Source organism: Sander lucioperca, chromosome 21 (assembly GCF_008315115.2).
Source record: "Sander lucioperca isolate FBNREF2018 chromosome 21, SLUC_FBN_1.2, whole genome shotgun sequence".
NCBI lineage: Eukaryota > Metazoa > Chordata > Actinopteri > Perciformes > Percidae > Sander > Sander lucioperca.
Window position 1 is genome coordinate 16,050,289 of NC_050193.1, and position 12,546 is coordinate 16,062,834.

At 42.4% G+C, this 12,546-nt stretch overlaps 1 protein-coding gene across 1 annotated transcript in view; it reads right to left on the reverse strand.

The window, feature by feature from the left end:
- pvalb6 (parvalbumin 6) overlaps nt 1-11,403 on the reverse strand; it is a 50,781-nt gene extending 39,378 nt beyond the window's left edge. The window contains exon 1 of the mRNA XM_031320734.2: nt 11,138-11,403. The gene's annotated coding sequence lies outside the window, so the exon portion shown is untranslated. The remainder of the gene's footprint in view (nt 1-11,137) is intronic.
- Nucleotides 11,404-12,546: the final 1,143 nt, after the last annotated feature.

The window sequence follows — 12,546 nt, forward strand, 5'->3', positions numbered from 1 at the left end:
CTGTCTTGCTCTATGCCAGCCGCCACACGCAGCGGGCCAGCTTGAGTGAAGCATTGACAGTGTTTACCCTTCCATCAAGTGAAAAAGCGAGGGATCCTATGGGGTGAGTGGCAGACAGGCCCGCTTTCTGTTGATTTTAATAAAGGTTGATGGACTCTCAGGCCTTACTCACTGTGTGCTGTCTCTGAGGGGCACAGGACAAACCTTGCCTGGTTAAGAGTAGTGACTTACAATGAGTGTATCACAGGTCTCGTACTTGTCAGGACGGAACAGCCGCTTTTGGTGTCCTGCTCAAAGGCACTTTCCACTCACTATGACATACTAATGCCTGTACGGCCCATTGAACTACACAGCGGTGAAGTCTTAAAGAAGTCATCATTTATAAGGCAGGAAGGGTCTAGTCTAAATCTACGACCTTCCACTTCCAGGATTGCCACCGGAAATTCCGCCGAATGTCCTTCTTTTCAGCCGGATGTCCGTTACCTTACGCTTTCTTTGTGTTGAAATTTTAAACTCCGGTGGATTTATGAGGACTGCCCCTCAGATCTCTGCAGGGTAAATCCAGACAGCTAGCTAGACTATCTGTCCAATCTGAGTTTTCTGTTTTGCATGACTAAAACAACTTTTGAATGTACACATGTTCCACCAAAACAAGTTTCTTCCTGAGGCTATTTTACAGAGGCACCGGGACTCCGTGCGGTGCCCAAGACAGTTGTGATTGGTTTAAAGAAATGCCAATTAACCAGAGCAGGTTTTTCTCCCATCCCAGAATGCTGTGTGGAATAGCCAGACCCTCCTCTGCAGCGCTGTAGAGGAAGGTCTGGCAATGCGAGACTAGGGAGGGTCTAATGAAACAGTTGCTCTTGAGTTGCCTTATGGGAAACGTATGATACAGCATATTTGGAGCTTCACACATACTAGGGAATTAAAACTTAGGATATCTCGGTGTCTGCTACTTCGATTTTTGACCCTTCTTCTTTTTAATAAGTCTCTACCCCAACTTCATGGAAGTGCAGTACTAAATATGTGCTACTAAATGAGTGCTACTTTAATACAGTGATGAATTGTGAAAAAGTAGGCTTTGTAAAGCATAAACACGTAGCTGCAAAAGATACGCCATAGGTCACATCCAAATTCAGAGAGCAACGCAGGACTCAAACAAATTACAAAATGATGGCATATAGAAACTTTAGAACCCTGTTTAAAATGGAATATAATTTTTTTCCGCAGGACGGAGTTTCTCGTTGCCTTTTATTGTAAAGCACGGGCCACATCTGATGTACCCTGTGTAAGCATCATTGATTGATATTTTTGATCTGAACATGGAATCAAAGGACTCGCTGTAATGTGAAACGGTCACTTGTCCAGTCAATCCCACTGAGAATCAACACCCCCCCCAGCATCATGCAGCTTTCGGACACTATTGAGGAGATTTGTATCTTTGTTGCTTGGAACAAACAATGAACCACATCTTTAAAGACTATTCAACAGCCTGTCCTTTATAGAACACATCTTAAGTACATCCTCCTTTGTCATCATTTTACCTTTTGTCTCTGTATCTTTTCTCCCTGTTCCTGTATCTTCTATTCATCTCTACAATATTGTCTCCCTCTCAGCGTGTCTTTATTTCTACCTCTCTTTGTCATCTTGTCTTTTTGTCTGTCGAGCAGCTTTGCCACCTCATTGTCGCCCCACTTTTCTTTTGGTGGGACGCATTCATTCCCGTCTCCCATTCTCATCTGGCCTACAGCATTATAGGCTACCCAAATAAAGAAAAGAAAACACAATTTGTATTCTGGACCACGTCTGTGATGTGAGAGGAGAGCAGAGAGGGGGGAGGGGCGGGGAGAAAAGAGGCAGCGAGGAGAGGAGGGATTGTTAAAGCCACAGTTTCAAGTTGGTTAAATTCATCGTACATGAGGTCGGGGTGTTTGGGGGCGTTCGCCTACATGGTTGTTAGCAGATTTGTTTCTTCTTAAGGAGAGAAGTTTGACCTTGTGAAAGACTACACTGTCATCCACTTTCTATCATAATTAGGATTCTTACTTCAGCTGCTACTTGCAACTAGCATTAACCTTGTCGACTATTATTCATCCAACTCATTTTGTGCATCATTACACAAGTGGTTTGTGCATTGATACATGACGTGACTGCAGTGAGCTTGGTGGTTGTTTCGGATCGTCTAAATATAGACTGTATCTTTACAGCTGGATAATGATGCGTTTGGTGGAGTACGAGAGTAAGTAGGATAGTTATCCACACGTCAACTCGAGCGCTCATCAATAAACTTTTCTCAGCGCTGGTGGCATGGTTGCATGGTGTGTGTGTACATGCATTTGAACTGGCATCTGCATGAGTGAGCAACGCTGGCCCGCACGCATGAGTGTGCACATGGAGGCCAATTTGTGCCAGTATGTGTGTGTTGCCCTGCATTCCTAACCCCGGCAGTGATGCCTGGTCAGCAGCAGCAGCAGCTGACACCCTATTGTCACTTACAGCAACTCCTGCAGTAACAGAGAGATGGGGGGGGGGAGCTCCACTGACCTTGCAGCAGAAAACCCCGACAGTTACAGCAGTAGTAGCACACTCTCGACTGCTCATACATAAAAGACACTAGCTCCAAAAGGGGCTTCCACATCAACACACACAACACACACACACACACACACACACACACACACACACACACACACACACACACACCCTCTTAGTGTCTCATGTTCATTCTGACACTCGTTCCACACTCAGACTTGCCTCAGGCCTGTTTGCTGAGGCCAGCGTTCTTACAAGAAAAGAGGGCAGGATGGAAAATGGGGGGAAAGGCAAGTGGTTGAGGATGGAATATGCACATTCACATAAAGGAAAGAAATGTGCATTCATTCATAAAGCCACAAAAGACAGTGACAGTGTAATTGAGGTATATCTTCAGGGGAGGATCTGAATAGAGATACAGTCTTCTATGACGGTATACGACTCCGTAAAAATGCCCCATCTCCATGAGCATACAGCTTCTGTACATAATAAAATAAGTAAGGTAATGTGAAATGCACTTTCACATTAACACAAAAGCACACGTGCCACTCAACCCCCGTGACAAAAGTCCATAGAAACAGGAAAGCCTCATGAAAGCATCATCTGTCTCCAACCTTCTACTCCAACGCCTCACACTGATGATAACGCAGGCCTCAGTCGGGACAGACTGTAATCATTTTCTTTGCTGTATTTCACAGAGGTATGGATCCTTAGTATTCCCTCTGTGAGAATAAAGTTCCATGTGAACTTTAAATTTTGGTCAGGTATCCAAAGACATCAAATCGAATCCAGAACGGTAATGGCAGACTCCATCACTAACAATGAAAAGGTCTATGTGTTTCAGAATGTAAATGCAGTAAATGGCTATTGCTGACAAAATGGTGATCATAAATAGTTCATAATAGTATGATAGTCAAAACAATCTTAAGTCTTATATTCAAAATGTATAACTTTAGAGCTGCATCTTTAAAAAAGAATGTCAAACATACAATGTGTTTGTGTGACAAGTTGGAGTCAGAAACTCTTTGTACAGGTCTTGGTAGGTACGACGGCATATGTGGAAAAACGTTTCTGATCATTTGCCTCCAGTGAGTCAGCTTGAAGACTTTCAGCCTCAAAATTTCAAAATGAAAATAATCTGGGGGGGGGGGGGGGGAGTTAGAAAGATGATGATGACCTTGCCAGACATCCCTTTGAGGGTAGCGCCTCAAAGTTACATTAGCCGCTACTAACAACACAACCAAAATTCTGATCGAACTGTTCTCAGTTCAGTTGCATTGTAGGAAATGTAGGCTCCAGGTTTTGAAAAAATAATTGTGTGGAATAAAAATTATGATATCTCTGGTTCTGCTGCATCAATTATGCGGAATCTTCCTTTTTTAAATGTCTATCCTGAGTTCCGACAATATTGTAAAAATGCGACACTAAATCTGTTAAGTATCAGTTGATTCTGTTATTTTTTCTCCAGTCTCTTCTTTTTCTTATGATCCTTCTCTGTTTATGAAGTATAGTCTTACAGCACACATGCACACATATTTTACTCAATTCATAACATGTTCCTTGCACCCTTTGCCTGGTCGCACCTTTAAACCTTTCCACCCCTCAGTAAACGTGTGTACAAGAGAGAGAATGAGAGAGATACGGAAAGAGGCGGGAAGTTATGATGTTAAAACATTTTCTTTGGATTCGGGTCAGCATCAGGTCAGATGTGAGCATCAACCCCAGCCCTGGCTTTGGCCTGAACAAATCGGGCTAGCAGCAGAACTTATTAGGCCTACGCTCTGTTAGCATAGAGCTGAGCAGCAAAGTAGGCGATAATGCAGAGATTGCACCAGGGAGGAGCGAGTATGGGTGATGGGATGAGGATTGCGGATTAAATTAAATGTAGAGTCAGGGAATTGGAAATAAAGGTCAGACGAAAGGGGAGTACAGGAAGAGGAGGAAGCGATAAATGGAAGGAAAACTTCCCCTGGCCTTTGGTCCTGAGGGGCGGGATGTGGTCTTGGATATGACACTAAAGGGGGATTGATGGATATTGTTCACAACGAATGCTGCTTTGCAAGGCCACAGCTACGGCTCATCTTGCCTAATCTCAGCTATTGAGATGAGCTGTCATTCAGTTCACGGGTAGATAATGCAATTCCATCTGACCATTGACAGTTCGTTGCTCTACATTAGCTTGAGCTGTTAAAAGATAACTCTGCTTTGCATATAGGGCACTGGGCCTGAACGGCACTTCTTCCTTTTCCCAATTGTTCTCTTGTGTTGCTGCTGGGAGCTAAGAACTTTTCACTCACTTTGAATAATCCTAGTTTGAAAACATTAGATGCGGAACAGGAAACGAACAGGTAAAGAATGTAAAGTGGTGCTCCATTTTTGGAAAGTTCTGTTTTGGATTTAAGTTTTTTAAAACACAAAGGGATGCATTGCGTTTTTTTCATGGACATTTTTCTAAAATTTGAAGTAAAATAATCACATACAATAGGTCTATGTATTGTGCAATGTATTTAAGGTATCATTGACCTTTAAAGGAATAGTTTTGTGTATTTTGTGAAATAAGCTCATTGACTTTCCAAGAGTTAAATGAGAAGATTTATACCACTCTTAGAAACGAGTGGTTTCCATCTTCTCATCTAACTCTCAGCAAGAAAGTGAAAAGCATATTTCCAGAAATATTAAACTATTTCATCAAGGATATTAGACCCATATTGTTCCTTTTAGAATGGAAGTGTAATCATGGTCAACTTAGCAGTATATGTAATAATAAGGTACAGATGTGTTTGTTAATATACAGTAATGTTTCTATGAATGATAAATGGCCTGTTTTGTTTTCAATGAAGATTGTAGTCTACGAAGTGTGTCCATATAAGCTCCACAATAGCATGATAATTTACCCTTAAAATTATAAAACCAGTTGAAAGTGGTCTTAAATAAGAACCAATGAAATGATTGGATTTGTATAATTCAGCACTGATGTTCAGAACAAATTTGTTGACCAAGTAAACGTTTACCCTTGGATGCTGTTCACTCACTCTCTCTATATATACCATGACTTTGTTCCCCAAAGATGGAGGCTTTAAGTGGCTTTGACAAAATAGGTCACATCATCATCCTATTTAATTTGTCTTTCCTAAAAAAAAGAAAAGAAAAAAGATCAAGCTCTATAATAAGAAACGTCTCAATCCATTTTTGCTCGCTCTCGCTCCCATCTGACCATGGGTTCATTAATGATCTCATTTAAGAGGCCACAGGTTTTCTAATTGGAAGTGGGCTGACTCCTGTTGCACCGGGATGACTTCTGTGACGGTTTAAAGTTAGTATCGACTTTTTGACCTCACTAAAAATAATCTCACATAGAACACATAGAAACACACCCAACTCTTCAAATAACTCAACAACCTTTTGGACCTGAGTTCTCTCTTAAGAAACAAAAGTGCTTTGCTTAAAGAACATTTGACTAAAGGGGAGTTACTCTTTAGTGTAAGAGCACAAATGAGCTGAAGCACAGAATACCCTTGAACACATTCACATTCACCGTTACTGTATGTCTCCACACAACGGAGAACAGCAGAAGAGAGAAAATAGACAACCAGAGGGCAATTGGCAGTGTAGAACAAAAGATAGGATCCCGACAATACACAGGAATACACACAAGCATACTGTATACACACACATATGCATGCACACAATCATGCCCCAACTGCTCGCAATGTGTGTGGTTTCACATCAAAGGCCCTATTTTAACGATCTGAAACGCAAGTATCAAACGCCAAACGCAAGTAGCTTTGTGGGCAGACCTCGGGCGCTGTTGCTATTATACCAGCGGGATAAATGGACACTTGGTCTGAAGTAGCTACATTACTCATAGGTGTAGTTTGGGCGTAACGTGCAATAAACCAATCAGAGAGTTATCTCACATTCCCTTTGTTCCATGGCGGATTTCTATTATAATGGAGGATTTGCTAGGCGCACGCTCTTAATACATCCATGGGCACACGCCAGGAGCGGTTCACAGCCGAGGAGACCTACGTTTGCTATTGATTTTTCTTTTTGACAAAATGTAAATAAAGAAATGTCACAAAAACATACTTTCCAATGTTTTGGGCTCACTCTCACTGAATCACGAGGTTATGAATGCATGGTGATATTTTTGCAATGTAGTCTAACATTAGACCGAGATTACCTCACTATAGACGATGCAGCTCTTCTGTCTCTCCTCTCCCGTGCTGCTGCTGGGGCATTTGAGTTAAGTGGCATCGGCACATGCAGTTCAACATCACATCTCCTTAAGTCCTCTAATATTTCCTCATTTATGTCATCAACACATCCATGATTCATGGAAATGTTGTGTAAAACAAGGTCATATTTTATGTATGGTTTGCAAAAATGGGAACTGCTGGGTCCGTGAGATGAGAGAAGCAAAGTGTATGCACGGTGTGCACACTCTACATTACGGCCAAGCATGAGCCTTTAAAATAGCATCTGAATAACGCGCCACTGACTTTAGACTAGGTTTTTCCTGGTCTGTGGCAGAATTGTTTTCTGAAACTGCAAAATAGCACTAGGGAAAGTTTGCGTCGGAACACGCCTCCTCTTTTTACTGAACCGCCCCCGGGAGCGCAAGTTAATTCCCTAATTTACAGACGTGAGTCTGTGGAGGGAAAAGTCCGCTGTGCGTCAGGTGCAAAATAGGAATGATACATGCGTCGGTGTACAAAGTCAATTGCGCTGGGTGAAAGATAGGGCCCCAAGTCTGAATGCAGGTCTGAACGATATATCTGTAGGAACAGATAATTAATCCATTTCAATGGGCAGTTTCAAGATACATTTTGAGGTTTGTGTGTGTTTCTGTTCCTTTATGCATTTTTAGCCATGCTAGCGCTCTGGCTCTATTGTACCAATGACATTCCCATCAGCCTATCAACTATAATTTGTGTTAAGCGCTAACTCGCAAATTTGAGTTAAAGTGCTCATATTATGCTCATTTTCAGGTTCATAATTGTATTTAGAGGTTGTACCAGAATAGGTTTACATGGTTTAATTTTCAGAAAACACCATATTTTTGTACTGCACATTGCTGCAGCTCCTCTTTTCACCCTGTGTGTTGAGCTCTCTGTTTTAGCTACAGAGTGAGACATCTCACTTCTGTTCCTCCCATCTTTGTTGGGAGTCGCACATGCGCAGTAGCTAGGTAAGCACTGCTAGCTTGTCAGTTGCAGAGCATGAGGTCGTGCCATGCTAGCAGCTAGGCGAGCATTGTAACGTGTGTTACAAAGTGACCACGTTTGTCTCTGAAGTAAAGGTTGGACTACAATAGAGCAGTTTGGAACAGTTTGTGAACAGTGTTTCCTCTGGAAGATGGTAAGTGCCTTTGGGGTGGACTTTGGGCTTTTTCACTTTGTAAACCTATAACATGCACAAAAAGATATATAACAAAATAAAGGGCAAGGGAAAAAGCCAGAAAGCATAATATGAGCACTTTAACATGCTAAAGTAAGATGGTGAACATGATAAACCTTCTACCTGCTAAATATCAACATGCTAGCCTTGTCATTATGAGCATGTTAGCGTGCCGAGGTTAGCATTTAGCTCAAAGCACCGTGTTACAGCCTGACAGAGCCGCTAGCAAATTCTTAGGCTTGTTTTACATTAGTGACATTTGAATGAGTCGGAAATTAAACCAGTGGGGATTTTTATATTTAAAATGACCCGTCATTGAACCTAATTATATTTTAAATGATTTCACACTTTTGGATTGATTTATAATTATTAGAAACACCAGGGCAGATATCTGCATGCCCCATTAATGATAATCATTAAGTGTAAGGAGTCACACTTTTTAGCACAATCTTTCAAAAGAAACCATTGAAGCAAGCCCTCTTTGGATCATTCACCTCATAATATACTAAATCATGAGCAATTATGTGGCGGTATAGACAAATTGTGCTATGACAGAATAGGGAAAGTGCAAACACACACACAGACACACACACAGACACACACACACACACACACACACACACACACACACTATTTTTCATCTCCACTGCCACCTCAAACCAGCATTTAGCGGTTAATCAGAGCGCTTAATAGGACCAACTAGACCACATATTGTCAATACACACACAAATATAAACACAAATACACAGGCTGAGCCTGAACCCCCAGTCTGACTGTTATGGTGCTTAAATACCTTTCCCAGTCCACCTGTCCCAATCCCACTGACACAGTCTGAAATTTCTCCTTCACTGGTTCTCCATGTGTCCCTAAACACCCCAGCATCAATACGTCACAGTTCCACACACATTTAAACACATATCCTTTTTCTTCATTGTCCTTCCCACACACTCATTTACACCTCCTTTCCACCTGCCTGTCCCTCTCTCTCTCTCTCTCTCTCTCTCTCTCACACACACACAAACACACACACACGCAAAAACTCATCCCCCAGGAGCATTATATCACACCTGGGTATTTCACACTCCAGAGAGCTCCACGCTCGTTAAATCACTGATTTCCAATGAAATCAGGAAAGGATATGCTACCATGCATCACACCTGACTTTTATATCTAATGGAGAAGTGGTGATAAAGTCTATAGGGACGTGAGAGTGGAGAAAAGTCCAGAGGGGTGTAGACTATATGTAATCTATAGTATCCTGTTGTGGGGAAAAAAGAGGAATTCTTTTTAACAATAATGGCTACTTACTTTTTATGCTCTCCTCTGTAGTGGGGCTGACTACATTTTTTCTTTACTCTCATGAATCAGTCTCTCTTCACCAATTTATCTATTGAGTGGTTCAAATCCTATCTCTCTGACTATTTCTCTATTTCCTATTCTACAAAACATACTTGTGGTGTACCTCAAGGATCGATTCTGGGCCCTATTCTTTTTTCTATTTACATGATTCCCAATGTTCAATATATAGTTTTGTGTATATACAGATGACACAACTGTTTCTTCCTCTCAACCCTGCTGATTCTTGAAGTGTGGCTGCCCTAAAGGACTAATGGATAATGTGTAACTTTCTCCATTAATGAGGATTTGAGATTAATTTAACGAGATTGAAATAACATTTTCCTCACCCAGTCTGGATCAAACCATTTATGTCTGCCTTTGATGCAGATAAAGTTATTCATCCCACTGGAACTGGCACACAATTAAAAATGATATTCACTTCATAACGCATTACATGGAATGGCTCCAAGCTATATCTCTGACCTACTATGACCATTCGTACAAGCTCTTCTTGCCATGAACTTTGCTACAGATATTCAAGGTACCTAGAGGATATATTCTACTGACTTTTCCTCTAGTGTCAACAGCAGGTCAAAGTTTTCCCTTACTCTGTGAAAAATCTCAAGCTCTGCTTCCTAAAATTCTCATCAAATTTCTGCCATATGTTTCTCATCTCTTTTTTTGGCCTACTCTTCTCTACATTGTGACCTGAGAAGGTATCTTAACCATCTCTCCTCCTCTCCTCCTCACCTCCATTTTTCTACCTTCTGCATCTCCTCCCTGCCTTTCTAGTCTTACGCACCAACAGCTTCCCTGTCACTTTCTAATTGGCCTGCATTGGCAAGGCATGAGAGCAATGCTGTTTGGACAGCTGTTAATCTAAGAGGGTAAGCGGTGGCAGAGAGATTGTGGCAGTGGCAGTTGCAGTGGCGGTGGCGGGGAGAGGGATGACAATCTGGAACAGCACTGAGAATGACGCAATGAGGGAGAAAGACTTGGGAGGGAAAAAAGAAGTTTGAGTCTGGTGCAAAATCACCACTCAGTCTGTCCACACACATTATTGTGATGTTATGTTGTGCCAATAAAAAAAAATGGATCAAGAAATTTAAATGCAGTGTCACTATACATCACAACCTTCTCTACATTCTACATTCCTGTATAGTATGGACTGTAGGTAATTTTAATGTATAAGCACATACCCTGCAGTTTCATTCAAGCATATGCTCCAAAGCCTCAGTATCACCCGCACAGGAATGAAATGGGCCTCCTCCTTCCTTTCTGTCTTTCACACACATACACACACACACACACACAGAGCTCAGGGAACCAATCACCATCGCCTGTTTTCAGGTCCTGTTTGTGAATGGGATTTCTTACGGGAGAGGAGGAGGCAGGCACAGCTGCATTTGTGGGCATTCAGCTGCTACGCCGGGGAAACATCAGCATCCCATTCACATTTTTTAATTATTTCGCTCACTCTCTGTTGGCTGCTCTCTAATTAATTTTTAATGTTTTTCTTCCATTTAAATTTGTGCTTTTCTTTCCATCTTTGTGAACTCTCACTCTTTTTTGTCTTTTTCGATGCAGCAGTCGGTTGTGACTCCTGCACTGAAATAGCCTTTCTTTTTCCATGCTTTTCTTTCACTCAACACACAATTATCTTCACCATCATCTAGCGCTGTTTGCCTTTTTCTACATCTTTTTCAATCTCCTCTCATGTCTCTCTGCCATATACTGCAGAACAGAGGGCTTTCTCCACTACCCTTATTCTCTTCTTTTCACCAGTCATCCGCCTACTAAAGCAGCAGCTGATGCATGTAAGGTAATGACCACAACACACACAGACAGACATACCGTAGACACTTACCTCCGGTGACAGGGTCTTAGTCCCGAGTGCTTCTGAATCCTCAGTAGTTGAAGGAAGAGTGGCACGCGTGCAAGCTTCTGCCGGCTGGAGAGAAGTGGAGGACAGAAAGAGAGAAAGAGAGAGAAAAGAGCTAAAAGACAGGAGACAGCAGAGAGAGTAAGAGGTATGAAGAGAAAGAGAAAGTGGACGAGAGCAGGCGGGCTGTGCGATCCAAGAGGAGAAGGCTGCTCCGGCTGGCTGGAGGTGAGATGAAGGGGAGAAAGAGAGAGGGAGGGAGAGATAAAGGAAGAGGGAGGGAGAAAGCGAGGGTGAGCTGGATTGGGATAGGAGGGGATTGTGTGATGTTTGAGAGGAGGAGGAGGGATTGCAGGGAATGGAGGGAGAGGAAAGTTGGAGAGAGGAGGGAGGAAGGAAGACTGAGGATGCAGGGACAGAAGAAAGAGAAGAAAAGATTAGGTTAGAAAAGGTTAGAGGGGAGAGACAAGGAGGTAGTAGCATGAACGGTAAAAAAGGCAAAGAGGTAGAGAGCATAGAAAACATGTATGTTCACGCTGTGAACAGAGGGGCTGTCAGACTTCACACAACTCTCTCTGTACTCCGTTACAACTGTAACCTTTCACAGCCACCAAGAAATACAAGAACAACCCATGTCAAGCCGTCACATGCCGCCGTCCCTGGAGACAATCAATTTCAGAGTAAGGAAAATGTCCTTCCATCCATTAAATCACATTGTAATCCAATCCTGTGTTAGTGTGTTGCAGTACGGATACCGCAATTAACTTTGGACTTGCCGGAGCCGGTGGACAAAGGGCCGGGAGAGAAAAAACAGAGAAAGAGAAGCAAGAGAAGGTGAAGTAAGAAGAGCTGACGTAGTTTTGTAAGAGCTGGTATCAGAAAAATGGAATTGGGGAACATGGTATGCTAAGAAAAGGATGGAGTGATAATGACATAAGGGCCTTTACAGGACATGTGGAGAAAGGGAAGAGGGGGGTGGGGAGATTGGCCTCTAGCTAAATGCACTCGGATGAAAGGATGGCGAAGAAGAGAGAGAGGAAAGAAAAAAGAAGTCTGAATGGAGGATGATGATATTGTGAAAACCCACTGATCTGTCATGTGCCTTTCAGAAAGTTAAGGGGGGGGGGTGATGTAAATGGTACTGTAATGTCACTGACTGCATGCAACCATTATGAAACAACAAGCCACTGGGCATGTAAAAGACCCCCCACCCCTCCTACATACTGTATATAGGAGCAACACACACTGACTGAAAGTCATGCAAGACAATGGCTGCATCCAGGGCTTTCAAATGACACCCGCCAACCCGCCAAATGCGGGTCAAAATTAACCTTTGGCGTGTAACATTTTAAAGTTACTAGCCAATTTGGCAGGTGATGAATGCAGCGAAGCGT